The sequence below is a fragment of the Scardinius erythrophthalmus genome (genome assembly GCF_964197995.2).
Source record: "Scardinius erythrophthalmus genome assembly, chromosome: 13".
Taxonomy (NCBI): Eukaryota; Metazoa; Chordata; class Actinopteri; order Cypriniformes; family Leuciscidae; genus Scardinius; species Scardinius erythrophthalmus.
This window is the reverse complement of record NC_138233.1, coordinates 6728711-6740808: the sequence shown is the minus strand read 5'-3', so window position 1 is coordinate 6740808 and position 12098 is coordinate 6728711. Positions and strand designations below refer to the sequence as shown.

Genomic DNA, 12098 nt, shown 5'->3' with positions numbered 1-12098 from the left:
CAGCTGTGTCAGAGGATTCAGGAAAATCATATCAGTCTCTGAAAAACATTTTTACCATCTCACATTTCTGAAAACTTGCCACATTGTAATCACTGAACATTGCAAATTAATGCTGTTAATGCTTTAGAGAACGAGAAACAGAGCAAGTCTATTCATATAGAGGGGAAATGCTAAACTGGTCATATTCCAAAAGTAATATATCACACAGGAGCTTCCAACAAGCACCCAAGGAAGTTGAAAGGTGGAATGATGGTTTTATTTGTATTGTATATGGATTTGATCCAACAAGATGCCAGAATCCTTGACAGTTCAGATGGATTGGAACGTACCAAACAACACGTCTTACCTTTGGCACCATATCCAACCCTTATTTGCCCCCTGAACCACAACCATGAAACACTTAAAAGCAATCTGACAACCCCCATAAAGGAACCAAGGTGCTAAACAGGTGCTAAAGGCACAAGAAAGACAGGCTGGCTTGAAGGGAAAACTGGCTGGGGTAAGAGAAAAGAAAAAAGAACAAGAGAGTGGGGTTTTATGGGGTTCACCAGGTGACCTCTGACCTTTTTCTCTCAGCAGGACGGTGTTGTAATAAATTGCTGGTCGTTAAGGGCCCGGACACTTCTTGGCCCTCACTTCAAACGTGCACCAAGGTTGTGCCTGTTAGCTGGAAGTGGCGTGGCAGACAGGCCCGGTTACGGCCCAATCTCCTCTTCGACTCGCGCACATCTGGAGGGCAGCACCTTAGCCGAAAATGAGACTTTGTGTCTCTTGATGTTTTCACATGACATCTTTATTAACGCTCAAAGCATCCATCCCCGCACCTCTGTCATATTTCTGTTGTCTCGCTCTCATCGTGAGGCTTTAATGCGAAACATTTGCGGTGTCTTCGGAGCCGTGCCATCTGCGGGCATGTTGCTAAGTAGCTTGCCGATAAAGGTGTGTGTCAGCTTGTCTGCATTGATGTGAAAGTTTTATTGTTTCGCTCAAGAACGCCGTTCATCCTGGTCCTCCACCCCTCTTCAGATAAGGTACATCAGCGGCAATTGCCTTTTCTACAGGCCGTTTGACACGCTTTAGCCCTTGCAGGGAGACAGAGCTGATTGTGGAAGCTCAACAGGTGCGAAGCTGAATCGCAGAGCCAGGGAAGATACATAAATTACCACAGCGGCTCAATCACACTCTTCTGTGGCTCTGTTAATCTGCCAAAGGCTTTGAAGGCTGAAACAAGAGTTATGAACGGCACAGCCTGTGAAGACAGAGGGGAAAAAAACAGGCATACACAACTAAGTGCACACACACATAAAAAACATAATCTGAAGCTCTTTTGGATTTTATGGTAAAAATAAAATAAAACTATATTATAAATCCATGATTTACAACAATACACACAACTTTGATGGTATCACTATGTACTCAACCATGGGAAAGCTATTCAGATGACAGAATGAGAGAAAGATAGATGGATGCATTTCTTTTCTTCCGTATCAGTCTCTGACGCGCGTTCACGAGAGCACCACGACACATTCGTGTGATACGTGTCGTCTCATCGTCTGAATTATCCAAACTTTCAAGATGTGGCATGCCAATATCACAATGAATGCAGCACACACACTCTCCTGTTCAGTAGGCATCGCTTGGCACTGATGACATCTACACCACCAGCTCTCCATTGCTCTCTGTCGTTGTGTTTCAGCCTCTTCTATATCTTTTAGTTTGTTCTCTGTATATTCTGGTTCGAATAAGTAAGGTTGTGCAAAAAAATGTAATGTGTCGAAATCTACAGACAAAGTTATGAACTGTTTTATGTTGAGCGTTCGTCTTCCTCTGCTTGTAAACACAGCCCTGTCACATATCAGAACGCTAGCTCCTGCATCATCACCATACACTCATGCGTTGTGACGGAGACTGATACGCAAGAAATTGTTGAATATAGTTGTTATTTTGTACACAAAAAGTATTCTCGTCGCTTTATAAAATTAAGGTTGAGCTACTCAAGTCACGTGGACTATTTTAACAATGTCTTTCCTACCTTTCTGGGCCTTCAAAGTGTTAATTAAATAGTTGTCAATGGAGCCCCCCTGAGCCATCGGATTTCATTAATGACTGAATATTCATTTTTGGGTGAACTATCCCTTTTTTTTCTTCTTTTTAAAAAAAAATAATAATTGCAAGTTACGCTAATGCATTTAGGCAAAGAAACAATGATGATTTTTTTCAAAACCATGGGTGTTTCCAACCCGATCTTACAGCAATTCGTACGAATTTTACGAGGTGGCTAATTCGTATGAATTCATACGACCTCACTCATACGAATTAGTAATTTTTTTTGCAAAATCGTACATATTTTACGATTTGCCCTATTAGTATGAATTCGTATGAATTACCTACCCCTGACCCCACCCCTAACCCTACCCATCACGTGGGTTTAGACAAATCGTACAATTGAATTCATACGAAATAGCCACCCAGGGCTTGAATTTCGGTGCGGGATTGCGGGTATTGCGCATATTTTTTATCATTCCCGCAGGTCTCCCATTTATAATGCGGGAAATTCCCGCAAACATTGATTCACTTTAGCATGTAGGTTCAGGTTGTATTAGTAAATTAATCCACGCAGATGGAAAATCAAATCAGTCATTTTAAAACTGTCTGCGAGACGCAATTTCACAAACAGCGTGAGTGATTCAGCGGCGCTGCGTCTTCTATCTCGCGTCTCTCAAAATGGGTTGCACAATGCAATCGTTAAGCGCGCAGCAGGCGGCGGAAATACACTCTCGCGTTTCGGGAGTCGATCGGGCCAGCATTGCATCACGAGTAACTAAAGTTTACCATTTGCACGTCTTTTCAAGTCTCGCCAGTTTAAACAGTCACGCGATTTTAAACTCTTCGGTACTTGCGCGCTGTCTGAGAGATGCTTTTTTCTCTGCACACATACATAGAGTAAAGCAGCCTCACAAACAGCTCGCGGGTAACAAAAGTTATTTTTCGTGGATTATAAATCGCTTTAACAGTCAAAAACATAAGAAAATGATGTCAATTTCGGTCTTGGAGAGTATCCTCTAATCTAAACACAGTCGGTTATGTCTTAAATAAGCATAAATCGCACGTGACCGTATAATGAAAACAGGATCCGTGCACTAGCTCTTAAAGGGACAGCAGCCATATGTGTCTGTCATTAATTTGTTTGTCAAAACAACAAAACATAGCTTTCATTTTAAGGAATCAGGATTAATAGCCTATGAATTTAATTTAGTCAGGACTAAAATACTACCCAGTGTTATTTTACATTTGATTAGGCTACTTTATTCAGTCTCTGTAGTATTTCTGAATAGCCTACTAGTTTTAGACCTAGGCAAAAACTTTTCTCTTTATTTCTCTTTATTGATATCTTTATTCTATTGTATTTATTTGTGCTACTTTTTTCAATTTAATTCAAAGATTGAAATCAAGCTTCCTTGAGTTGTGTAAATTCTTAAGAACAAAATGACCCCATTGTAAAAATGCAATGAGTAGGCTAAGCATACATTTAGGCGAGATAAATGTAATTAAAAAAAAAGTCTAAACTCCCCCCTCAAATTAAAAATTCCCCCCCATAAGAATCACCTAAGGGGGGATTTCCCCCCCATTTTCCAAAATGAAATTCAGGCCCTGGCCACCTTTTAATCACTTGTACAAATTTGTACGAATTGGTCGTGAGATAGCGTTGGTGTTTCCAATTTGGAGAGAACTGTATTCACCATAAGATACCGTAGATAGAACAGTAAACAGATAGACAGAACAATAGAACCGATGGAAAACATTGAACTATAGAATGAATGATAAGTATTTGACATACAGAATGATAGAACAAACAACAGATAAAATTCTATGATAGAAAAATAAAACTAACAATTAATAGAACAGTGAATGAACAAAAACAAATCGAATGGAACAAACTACAGCAAATAACAAATTTTAAACAGAAATTATGAAAAAATAAATATAACTGTAGAACAAATGATACATAGCAACAGTCAGAACCAAGCCAAATCAAGCAATAGATAAATTCTATGATAGAACAATACAACTAACAATTCATACTGTACAACAGATTAAATGAATGATCAAACGATCAACAGATATAATTATAGAATTAACAAACAATAGAAACAATAATAGAAAGAACGGACAATAGAACAAATGAAAGATAAATACAATGAATCAACTATAGCTACAGTATAGAACAATACAAACAAAACAAGACAAAACTGTCCAGTACAACACAAAACAATACTGTAAAATGAACGACATACAGAAAGAACAACTGAAAGAACCAATGAAAGCTATTAAATAAATGATAGAATGAACAATTGCTCTATAAAACAAGACAGAACGAACGGTAGTTAGAATGAATGAAAAAAACAATAACAAACAGAACAGAGTAGACAGAATAAAAGAAAAAAAAATGACAGAACAAGTTAGAAAAAAATGGAGGAAAGAACAAGTTAAAGAGAACAAACAATATCATACAGATTAATTGCTTGTATTTTTAATTTGTAGGTCTATTTGGATAGAGGTGTATGCTAAATGAGTAAATGGAGATGTGCTATAGTTAGCATGAGCAATAGTGAGATATTAGGTACAGAATGATAGATAGAGAGAACGATACAGATCTCAGAGGAAGACAGGAAGCTCTGAGATCTGAGGCAATGGAACCAGTGACAGAAGATAAATCATTTCACTCACAGAGCAGCTTCAGGAACGAGAAGGTCTGGAAGAAGCTTCCACTGCGGAGCGGGTCCGAAGCAAAACAAAGGGAGTCAGCGGAATAACACAGAAAATATCAAGTTAATCTGACGTATTATCCTGCCTGTGTTATGATTTCAGAAATGTAGTGCTAAGGGTTGATGCAAAAGACACATTTCTATGAGACGCATTTCCACATAAAGCGAACATATTCAGAGAGAAATGCTCATTATTCATAATTCAAAGTCATTTCACAGTTTGAGAAAAGTATTATATTTTGATTTTAAAAATCTTTTTGTTGTTGTTGTTGTATTGATTAATAATGCATAATGAGACCATGAATACAGAATCGATTTTGATTTCATGTTGTCTTCACCAATGTTTTCAGTTTTTGTTAATGATTGTTAGTTTATTTTTACAAAAAATATTTCCAAAAAAGGTTCAAATAGAAAATAAAAATGCTATTTTGTTCTTATTGCAGCACGTGATAAATACAACTTTTTTTTTCAATACATTAGTTTACATACATCACTAATAACAATGCTTGAACCATTTAGCTGTATTCATTCCAGCTAAATGGTTAAAATGGCTTTTCTTTTTTGAATGCTCTCAAGTCCAAATGCTCCTTCTCACGTCTGTTCTTTCTTTTTCCCTTTTCCACTTCATTTATAAAGACCATCTGACTGTTTTTCTTCATCTTCATTCCTTTATTCTCCCTCTCATTCTCTTTTGGAGAGCAGGACAAGAGGAAATTGGTGTAATGAATTTAGGGTGCCTGTGTTGGGCGAGCTGCGGTCCCTCTGGCACGGTTCGGTCATTTATCTTCCGCACTCTGTCAGAGGGAAATACAGCACAATGGGTGAAGGGGGAGTGCAAATTGACTACCAATTACGCGCCTGTGAATAAGGAGAGATTAGAGGAGGGAACGCAATATGGTTCACTGCTAGCGTTTATTTTAACCCTGCGAGCAGCGGACCGCCAAGGTCTGAAAGGAGGAGGAGGGGTTAGTAAAGAGAAAGAGAAAAAGAGAAAAAGAGAAAAAGAGAGTGATGGTCAACCAAGGGTGAAATCTGTAAAAGATTCCGTGTGTTTGCAGGGAAAAGAGCTTTTTTTCCTCTTTCCTTTCTGAACACAGCGCAGAATGGATAGAGTTAAGTGCTCTGCCTTTTATATGTATAAATGTGAGTGTGAATGCACTTTCCAATCTTCAAACCAATGGTTGTTTCAAAATATTTTTACAAATTTAAATTGTATTCATTGTGTCAGTCTAGAAGTCTTTTGAAATTTAAAATGCTTAGCATTTTGTCTAACAATAAAATCTTGAAAATAACTATTGAAAATGAATGCACTTACTAAGTAATTTTGTCTTGTTTCCAGTCCAAATATCTAAAAAATTCTTGAATCATGATGCATTTACTAGACAAGTAAAATAATATATTATGTATCTCACTTAATTTAGATTTTAATTTTATTTTTTACCAGAAAACAAGTCATAATATCTTATGCCATTTTACTAATCTAGTAAATACATCTTGATTCAAGAATTTTTTGATATTTGAACTGGAAGCAAGATAAAATTACTAAGTAAGAAAAACATTTTTTGCTGTGTGAACAATTGATATTTCAGTCACAACATAATAGGTTTTTTATAAAAATGATAAGTAAAAAGTCAAATAAGAAGTCAAATTGCTAGTTCAAAAATATTCAACACCACATAACAACAAAACTAAATAATTTTAGTCTAACATAATCTGACATTTGTTTCTTTTTTTTTTTTTCTTCTCATATTCTGAAATTTTCAGAATGGGTTTTGTGAACATGCAAACGTACTGCCCGGATCAGCCCCTCGACCTAATCAGGTTTGACTCCCCGACAATAAGAACTTCAACATGAGCCTGGAGCACCATCACTAATGCCAGGCCAAATGTTTGCAGCTAAAGTAACTCATTTCACGTGTGTTTGTTGTTAGGCAGGCTCGAAGGAGCATTCTGTGGATTTTTTTTGAGGGTGGGAAATATGGAGGAGGGAGAACGGGCTGGAATGAATGCAGACGTGGAGTGTGTTGAACGCCTGTGCAGAGAGGAAGAAGAATGTGAGTAAAATAACTTATACTGATTGACAGTAGAGAATGTGAGGGGAAGTGAAAAAGAGAGACATCAGAGCCTCATCATTCTGTTATTGTGAGACAGCAAAATAGCCTAAACTATGTTTGCATTTCCTAAAGGAAATACCTGTGCGGGCAAGGCAACAAAAACAGAATGTGAAAGTTTTAGGCAAGCTTATATTTTAGACACCTGAGAATCATCACATGACACGACACTGTTTTACAGTGTAAAGTTGGCTATAAATGGTTAAACCAATTCAGCAAGACCAATCAGAATTCAAGCATAACATTGCTGTTGGTTAGATTTTAAATGGAGAACATTCTATTCATGCAAGTCAATGGGATCATTTTAAACTTTAATCTTACATTTATTTAGAAATATATAATGTTTGCAAAAAAACTAAACAAAGCTCTTCTACGTGCATTCATGATTTACATAAAGTTCTGTATATTATGTTGAAGCTGAATTAGTTGCAGAAATTTGTAGAGAAGAAAAAAAAAACGAGTGTTGCCTCACAAGTGCTGTAATAAAAACTCAGTGGTTCTCTAACCGGCTAGTGGGACATGACCCAAAAATGGCTCAAAGGTCTAAATACAAAATAATAAAAAGCAAATAGCCATATAATGCACAGCTAGGAAAAAAAGAGGAGGGAAAACGCTTCACATATCTTTTGGAGTCAAAAGCTGTGAATCCAGTCAAACTCGATTGAAAATTAATAAATAAATAAATAAAACAGCTGCCAACATGGACAGGTTGCATGATATGTTGTCTCTCATATATATATATATATATATATGTATATATATATATATATAAAAAAAAAAAAAAAACAGGCTTATCGACTGCAAAATTGTTAACATTATTTCTGTTAGGTCTGCATTATTTATATTGTGCATACTGTTGGTTATATTATAATAATAATAATAATAATAATAATTGCCCTTTTACTAATGTAGATTTTTGCTACTATGTTGGAACACCCCTTGGTGTGTATTTTAAAACCACAGAAAACACACTGTTTTAAAATTAAAACGGCTTCACATACAGTAGTTGGGTCATGATCACAAAGCAATTAAGATGACTATATTCTCAGTAAGATTTCATGTATATCTCAGACTAGAAATACAGAGAAGCTGCAATGCCTTTATGCGTTAGCAATCACATCAAACCTGACGCTGCTATATCGTCCTCTCAACAGCGCAGGCTCACATCGGTTTATTCCATCTCTCTGGTTTTCTGTTTCTCTCTCAGGCATGTCTCTCATGCGTCAGACAGATAGATGTTCGGAGTGCACTGTCCTTCGGTACCTGTGGTCAGTTCCTGTTGCATGAGCTGAATGCTGGGAACGGATGTGTGAAAAACCACACTGCCACCTACAGACCCAGAGAAAAACATCCCCACGCCACTCTCAGACCTTCACTGATAGTGTGAGCTATGCCCGCAAGTTTAGATGAAACATTATTATTTACAGCTTTAGAAACTTATAATCTTCATTATATTGTAATGCCATTCTAAGAAGAAGGGGCAAATGCAGCTCTGGGGTTTCTCATCTACACATTCCACGTATTCAAACGAGATTTCTGGCCTCACGTTTACACGGGCGAGTTTTGACAGCTCTGACAACAATGTTTAGGCAGCTCAAAAGACTGAGAGTTTATCCAGTGCAACAGCTGACACGTGCTATGCAAGGTCTAACTCTTGTTTTCTTTAACATTACCAGCTAAGTGCTTACAATAACTTTCCTTAACCCCTCACACACACACACACAGTCACACACACAGCAGTGCAATCAGGCGACGTGCGTTGCTTAACCCGCTTGCAGCTCTACAAATATCTTATGGTCTTCCCTGAGCACGGGGACATCAATCTCTTCCTAATTCCATCAAGTGTGAAAGGGCCCTTATGCGAGTGCACCGGGGACACGCCAGCTCTTTTGTAGCTCGTTGAGGGGAGTGGGGAGATGGGCTGCACCCTCACAATGCCCCTGTCCCAAACCCACCGTGCTCCTGACAGCAGAGCAGATGGCGTCGCCACTAACTCAACAAAAGAGATCTAATTAGAGGAACAATGGAGGCGAGCCGCACGGGACGACGGAACAGCGGATCAAGGCTTTCTGGCTTTGACGGAAGGAAGGAGCAATGGATAGGTGGGGAGAAAAAGAGAAAGGAGAGCAGTCAGCCTGGCTTTCTCTCTCTCTCTCTTCTGCCTCCCCCCCAACACTAATATAAGGGACTATGACTTTATTACCCCTCATTAACACAAATTAGGGCACTCAAAGCCCCCTGAATGAAGGTGACAAACTGAATTAAGCATGTGAAAACAAACCCACCCCACCTCGCGCCAGGCTGTGACCATATTGCGTTTGCATTCATGGGGGTCCCTCTACAAAACGACTGGGATTCCTCTGTGAAATGTGAAGGGAGAACTCCAGGAAAAAACGCTTTTATTTGGTCAATTACTGACTTTGGGCTTCAGAAGTTATCATGAGTAAAAATACGTCACTTTTATATGAATTCTTTTGGGTTTTGTTGGTGCAAAAAAAAAAAAGTGTAATAAAATGTACAGTTAAAACACTAGAACAAGAAATTGAAGAGTGCAGCTCTTTTATACATACAGTATTATTTATTAGAAAAATATTTATATTAAAAATAGTATTTTATAATTTTCATGTATACATATTGTATATATTATATAAAAATGTTATATATATATATATTTATTATATTATATTATATATATATATATATATATATATATATATATATATATATATATATATATATATATATATATATATATATATATATATATATATATATATATATATAATAAATTAAATGCCCACATTTATTTGGGCTTAGATTTATCCTAATGTACTTCATAAACAGCACACTGATGAATATCTGAAGTAATACTATGATGCTATTTTCCTCTAGATCTGCTGTACAGCAGAAACAAACTGTGTTGCATTATTTTTCTGTTATTACTGTAAAGCTGCTTTGAAACAATCTGTATTGTAAAAACTGCTATTTAAATAAAGGTGACTAATAAAAATTACACATTTTTTCCTTGACCAACTAAAAACATCCACAAGATCCCTGAAATATCCAATATTTTGTAATTTCTCCAAAACACAGAACAGATCTTTCAGTAAGCACTTAGAACCATTGAAACTGGTCTAATTTCCACTAATCAAACACTGTAAAAACCTAACAAGCTAACACATAATTTGAGAACAATTGCCTTTATACTTACCATTCACAATAAAAAAATAAATAAATAAATAAATAAATAAACCAAACAATATTCACACTAACATCTACTCAAATTTTGTGTAACTGTAAAAACCCAATAGAATTAAGGCACATGACTTCAAATAAATTGTTTACAGCTATTAGTTTGCAATAGCAAACATGCATGTGATTATATCACAATTAATGAAACATAACAATGACTGTAGAAGAGCAACAAAATGTTCAGGGCTAAATTGGGCTGATTTGAATTAAACTGAACAAGCTACTTTCGGTGATATGTGAGTGAACTTAACACGTTTCATGTATTAAATTATAACTAGCCTATTAGGTTTTACAGTAGCCTACAGTTATTTGATTATGAAATACAATTTGCTATCAGACAGTGCCAGTGAGCAATATTTGCACCCTGGACATTATATAGCTAAAACACTAAACATATATAAAGTGTGGCGTCTCCTTATGCCACACACAGTACTTCAACTACTGTATTTGTAAGCAACAAATCAGTGTGTTTCATATATATATATATATATATATATATATATATATATATATATATATATATATATATATATATACACTTAGGCCTATAGCCTAGGCCTACATTCAACAACAGTGGTTCTCCAGACAGTGAATGCAGAGCTACAAGTCACTTTGTCTCCAGATACACAATTAACGTTTAACATTCAAAAGTAATGTCCCCGTAAGCCGTACTAATGTTAGCAAAATGATAAGATTTAACATATTTTCTCTTACATTTAGGCTACATAACCAAAAAAAAAACAAAAAACATTCCGAGAATCATCCAGTATCTGACAATAATTTTACACATTTCAGTAAGAAATAAGACTGATTATTTGTTTACCTTTTGTTGGTGTGGTGGAAGCGACTCTAGTTACAGTAGACAGATTGTTGTCATAACGTTTTCAGCCTTTGGATGGTTTTAACGACGTCGCCTCAGGATTCATGTCTTTCACCTAGTTTAGTTAACCCAGTTTTTACGATTGACTCGATGACTTAGGATATACTCAATTTCTAGTCTCGTTTGTAGTTAAATTAACTCAACATATATGCGAACTAACTGCAAGTGTCTGACGTCAGAAAGTTATCGCGAGATGATCGAAACGTTAATTCGGCGATGTGATGCTGCATATAGCGAAACTGCTGTACCATCCGCATAAAAGTGTCCCTTTAAATGTTTTACCTACATATTGGGGAGTAATTGTTATTGGTTTACCGATGATTTCATGATTTTTTTCCCCTAGGTTAGACCACACCCAGAGCCGGATTAACGCAAAGGCAAACTAGGCACGTGCCTAGGGCCCGATTGGCGGGATGGGGCCCAGACAGAGGGACCAAAAAAAAAAAAAAAAGTCCTATCTACAATTTATTTCAATATTTATTAGTTAACTAAAAATAGTGACGATGTTTATCTTAACCATAGACTGTTACATTACTGCAGTTAAACCAATGAATGTGTCCGTTACAAAGCGGGTGCCGGCTTCTGAAAGTACAGGTATGTGTAACGAACGCATCCATCAGGTGCTGCGAGGCAAAAGCCTAATAAGCACACAAAGAAGCACTGCTCAAAATGCAGGTGTGTGAGTTGTCGTCATCTATTTTGGAGTGATTGCAATGTATTCTAAATATAAACTTGTACTGTAGATCAGCGTCATTTCTGGAAAAATCATTCACCGCTTTATTACGAGTTTAAAAGAGCGCGAGCGTCATTAACGTGCCCAGACGCGACGCTTTGAATTTGCGCGTACAATGAATAACATAGCTGACTAGTAAAAAAGCTACAAAATTAAAAGACAAGACGTCTGTATTCTAAGTTATAAAGCCAACACACTACAATATTTTTAAATGTTTCAAATAAAGGATCTCATATCTATGGGTCTATCTTCTAAATTCTGCTGCTGATTAGATTCCTGACATTACGCCAATAATATCAGTTTATATATTTTTTTTCTGCTCAGTAGCGATCGTGTTTTTCTCTTCCACTTGATTT

The 12098-nt window shown here is 36.6% G+C and overlaps 1 long non-coding RNA gene across 1 annotated transcript; it reads right to left on the bottom strand.

Annotated features, from left to right (window-relative positions):
• Nucleotides 1-237: 237 nt before the first annotated feature.
• On the bottom strand, nucleotides 238-11255 carry LOC308700364. Its single transcript, XR_014031301.1, has 4 exons — nucleotides 10953-11255; nucleotides 8043-8206; nucleotides 4729-4769; nucleotides 238-1249 (listed from the first exon to the last, which is right to left on the bottom strand). It is a non-coding gene; the product is annotated as an uncharacterized lncRNA (long non-coding RNA).
• Between the last annotated feature and the right edge of the window lie 843 nt (nucleotides 11256-12098).